This window comes from Diaphorina citri, unplaced genomic scaffold (genome assembly GCF_000475195.1).
Source record: "Diaphorina citri unplaced genomic scaffold, Diaci psyllid genome assembly version 1.1 scaffold6432, whole genome shotgun sequence".
Lineage (NCBI taxonomy): Eukaryota > Metazoa > Arthropoda > Insecta > Hemiptera > Psyllidae > Diaphorina > Diaphorina citri.
This window is the reverse complement of record NW_007383808.1, coordinates 1-5,160: the sequence shown is the minus strand read 5'-3', so window position 1 is coordinate 5,160 and position 5,160 is coordinate 1. Positions and strand designations below refer to the sequence as shown.

The 5,160-nt window shown below is 38.7% G+C and overlaps 1 long non-coding RNA gene across 1 annotated transcript; it reads right to left on the bottom strand.

The window, feature by feature from the left end:
• Positions 1–4,196: 4,196 nt before the first annotated feature.
• LOC113472607 lies at positions 4,197–5,087 on the bottom strand. The gene is made up of 2 exons (XR_003394842.1): positions 4,806–5,087; positions 4,197–4,261 (listed from the first exon to the last, which is right to left on the bottom strand). It is a non-coding gene; the product is annotated as an uncharacterized LOC113472607 (long non-coding RNA).
• Positions 5,088–5,160: the final 73 nt, after the last annotated feature.

Sequence of the window (5,160 nt, the reverse complement as noted above, 5' to 3'; positions counted from 1 at the left end):
TTGTAAAACAGGCATAACGACATAATACATATGTACTTCAATTTCAAAGGACACGGTTGGTGCAAAGCGCTTGTCATGCAGAAGGTCCCGGGTTCGATTTCGACTGCAAATATTTCAACCTTAATGAAAAGTACCTTCAGCACCTTAATGAAAAGTATTTTCTCTTCTTACCCATCTGATGAGGGATGCAATCGTATTACGACACAGACCACATGAGTCCAAGATACCCGTTTTATTGCTACGAAATAAAAGACAGGTGATTTTTCCCCTTAACATAAAGGTGTGTCCAAACATTGTCGACCGGCCGTCGATCGACGAGGTGAATCTATGTTGTCGAGGCAGTGGGGACGGTTAAGTCGACATCGCGTCGATCTGTGTGGACACAACTTGAGACTCTAAACCAAGACGAAGGACCTGAAAGTTTGTATTAAGTCACCACGAGATAGTAAAACCGCGCTTAAGTAAACATAGAATCTGAAGATTCCGAAGCCTTGAGGTCTGAGGTAAGTATCCAAGATGAGGTCATCGGTACTCTCATTCATCTTAAGTATCATATTGTAGGTAAGTACGTAAGTAAGCATTAGATATAGGTAGTCATATAGATGGGTAAAGTTGTGTGTGGTCCTTGCTCAGACTATTTAGCGCCTCTCGAGTATAAGAAATTCAGAAACTTCAGGGTGTGTGAGGAATGCTTCCACTACTTAGTCCAGGAGTTTGATGATGAAGACTCGAACATGTTTGAAATGAGGGATGCAATCGTATTACGACACAGACCACATGAGTCCAAGATACCCGTTTTATTGCTACGAAATAAAAGACAGGTGATTTTTCCCCTTAACATAAAGGTGTGTCCAAACATTGTCGACCGGCCGTCGATCGACGAGGTGAATCTATGTTGTCGAGGCAGTGGGGACGGTTAAGTCGACATCGCGTCGATCTGTGTGGACACAACTTGAGACTCTAAACCAAGACGAAGGACCTGAAAGTTTGTATTAAGTCACCACGAGATAGTAAAACCGCGCTTAAGTAAACATAGAATCTGAAGATTCCGAAGCCTTGAGGTCTGAGGTAAGTATCCAAGATGAGGTCATCGGTACTCTCATTCATCTTAAGTATCATATTGTAGGTAAGTACGTAAGTAAGCATTAGATATAGGTAGTCATATAGATGGGTATTTAAAATCACGAAATGGGTTCTACGTAAGTAAGTATGTATTTAATTACCAACACGTTAGAACGGGGGTATTCCGAGGTTTATAGCTTCCGTATTGCATGTGATGTGGGAGCTGGGAGAGACCGGAATGGAAATGATTGAACAAATTGAACGGAGCACGGAGCGATTTCGAAATTTGAACTCGACATTTTTTATATGTTTATTTTGTCTTTTGTTTATTTGACCATAGCTTTTGAAAGGTTCATCTGACTTTGATGAAATTTGGCACTCATGCTTACATGGCTTGTTTTTCTTTAGGTCCGTATTACGTTTAACTTGCTATATTTTTTTTTTTTTTTTTTTTTTTTTTTGCAATTTTTAAAAATCAACCAATCAGATCGCTTATCCAAGAGCTACATCTAAACCGAGTTTAAATTCACTTTGTAGCCCCTGGCCTTGTAATAATTACTGAGCGAAGTAAGTTCTAAATTTTAACTCGAATTTTTTTTCATTTTCAATCATATCTCTCGACCGGTTTTTTCGATTTCTAAAGGAAAACTGTATCATCATTAGATAGTAAAACCGCGCTTAAGTAAACATAGAATCTGAAGATTCCGAAGCCTTGAGGTCTGAGGTAAGTATCCAAGATGAGGTCATCGTTACTCTCATTCATCTTAGTTATCATTGTAGGTAAGTACGTAAGTAAGCATTAGATATAGGTAGTCATATAGATAGGTATTTAAAATCACGAAATGGGTTCTACGTAAGTAAGTATGTATTTAATTACCAACACGTTAGAACGGGGGTATTCCGAGGTTTATAGCTTCCGTATTGCATGTAATGTAGGAGGGACCGGAGAGAAAATGATTCAGACGAAGGGAGTTCGAAATTTGAACTCGAAATTTTTTATTTAGTTTGTCATATATGTTTTGATTATTTCACCACAGCTTTCGAAAGGTTCGTCCGATTTTCATCAAACATGGCAATCCTGTTTAATTGGCTATTTTTCTTTGGGTCCCTATTCTTGTCGCGGTATCGATTCCTGCCCGGGGTGGATTTTATCTTGAACGGATAAATTTCGTTCTCGGAACGGCTGGTTTTCTCCTATCATGTCTTCCTTCTCTCTTCACTTTGGGCTGCACCCCCTTCTTCCTTCCCCATCAGTGGAATGCAATAAATAAAAATAAATTGCATTCCGTGCTAAATATACCTTTAACACGTGTTTAATATGTTGTTATCGGTGCTGTTTTTCTGGGTCCATTTCTCTCTTTTACCAATGAACGAAAAAAATTGCTTCTTTGGGCATTTTTTTCGCTATTGAATGCCAGAACAAAGACACTTTTTACAGTCAGTAGTCGTTGATAAAACTTATTGTAAATTCCTTTAAAAAATACGCAGATATTTAGATATTTTTCAGCCTTTTGGAATGTTATGAATGCTCATTGTACGTCCAATTGTTTATCTCGAAGTGTGTAGGGAGTCAGTCAGTCCTTTTATCTCTTGCATTCTCTTTGAAATCAGACCGGAAGAAGCTAGGAATTTCGCATTTCAGGAGTGTATTTCAACAAAGAATGTTAGGTGGGTTTACACCAGGGGAATAAGGGGATGGAGGTTGGGATTTTTACTTCTTTTTTTTTTACAGCGATGAAAAAAATTTGTCCACTTTTTATAATTTATTAGCTTTTGTTAAATTAACTATTTTGGCCTTTTTATTTAGTTTTACCTATTGTAGAAAAAAACAACTGAAAGTGTAACTTTTGTGTCTCACTGAAGAAAGGGAGATTTTTTTCTATTTTTAGGTGACAGGTCGTCACTGGCATTTAGTTTACCTACCTACTGTGTGACTCGTGCATTTTTATTTGTTTTTAGATTGTTGGTCTTTATTTATTAATACTTTTATCGGCTGTTGATTTATGTATTTCAAAGAACATGTCATTTCACTGTGCCTTTTCCGTGTGTCTTACTTTACTTATATTCGCTTAGTAAATTTAATTTATTGTCAAATTTATACTTGTACTTTTATAAGCCAAATCTTTTTACACAGCTTTTAAAAAATAGATTATAACTTTGTTCTGGGCTTGTTTTTTCTGCCAGGATAGCGCCGAAAAATCCATTTCACCTTGCAGTCTAAACAAGTTAACCTATTTGATAGGTTGGTTTATATTTTTTTAACAACTTTTAAAGAAGAGCTAATGAGTGCTGTAGGTAGGTATGTAGAACTTTATTGTAGATCAGAAAAATCTTTATAGGGTAATTAACGCCTACACAAATCCTGTTCCTTCTAGGATGGCCTAGGACATTATAAACCTACAGACCAAGATGTTGCAGACAAGTGTTAACGTTAAGTAGGTATCTGTATTCTGTAGTGACTAGTGACGAAGTACGTCTTGCAATGTGCAGGTGTATGATGACTGATGACAATCTATGTGTTAGAAATGAGTAATAAGATCCGTCTGTACCTATATCACAGCGGTTTTCAACTAGCGGCCCACGGGACACATGTGGCCCTTCAGACCATTTTTATGGCCCGCAAAGCTTTTTGGGTGGGTCCTGTGAGGCTTTATTTTTGCTATTTTAAAAATCCTGGATCCGAGCCTCCTAACCTGTGTATGTGGCCCGCGAAGTACCTGCCAATATAGCATGTGGCCCGCATACACATGGAAGTTGGAAATCCCTGCTATATATTATATCTGTAAAAAGCACGAGTTCTTAACTTAACCTACTACATATTATTATGTTAGCCCCTAGGTAGTGTAATCGAACTCATCATGTGGTTAGTTCACGTGACAGTATGTAGAACAGTTCCTAATGAATCATTGAAGTTAAGTAACGTTGTGCATGGTTGATAACCACCTGGATGTGCTACTTTTCCTGGCTGTGATCACAAATTTTCGGAGTCTGCCCTATGCTGAAGGGGAAAAATGCCCGGGCCCCCTCCTCTGAATACAGCCCTGTCTACAGAAGCACACAGGAACAGTAAACCATGGTATTTAATACTCAGTGATAACACACAGAATCGTATCCTGGCTTTCATGAGAGGAGTAGCGGGAAATCCTACGCCTACTGCAGCGATCCCTCTGGCTTTCAGTTCTCTTACTACAGCACCCACCTGATGAGAAAATAGAAAGTAAAAAATGTTTGATTTACATTAATGAAGGAGAATGGGGTCTGTTCCACAAATTTGCACTCCTCAGGTGGGAAGATTCGTATAAGCTCAACCCATCATTTAGGGCTGTTTGCTCTACACCTAAGCCTCTGAGTGGGATTTTTGTGTATGGAGTTAAGATGGGAAACAATTGAATTATGAATTATTCATGGCAAAGTAAAGTGTTACACCACAACTTTTGTGAATATCACAGAATTACTGGGTCCCCTTCTGATTCTGTCATGTCTAGGTATATTTTTTTTTTCTTTTTATTCTGGTAATACCGCCACTGGTGGCTACTCCTTCAAAGTAGCTACTTGACTGTGCTCGAAAGGGTGAGTACACCTCGAACTCCAAGCACGGAGATAAAAAGAAATTCGACCCCGCCGGGAATCGAACCTGGGACCTCCGAGTGCAAGCCCAGTGTGATACCCACTCTGCCACGGAGGCCTCCTACAAGTCTATCGTGTTACGTATATTCAAAGGCAAACATCGAAGTTTGACCCACCTTGGAGAAGAAGAACACCAATACAGGAACTACGGGGGAATCACGATGTCCATATACAATGAGACCGAGGCGGTTTAGTTTGCGCCTGAAATAGCGCGTGTTGTGCGCTAATACTGAGATACGTCTGATTCCTGAAATAAAACATATACAATGAGACCGAGGTGGTTTAGTTTGCGCCTGAAATAAAACATATAGAATGAGACCAAGGCGGTTTAGTTTGCGCCTGAAATAGCGCGTGTTTTGCGCTAATACTGAGATAAGCCTGATCCCTAAAATGAACAATCGAACAATGTGAATTGATTTTTTTTTTTTTTTTTTTTTTTTTTTTTTTTAATATTTTTCCTTTTAAACTCTT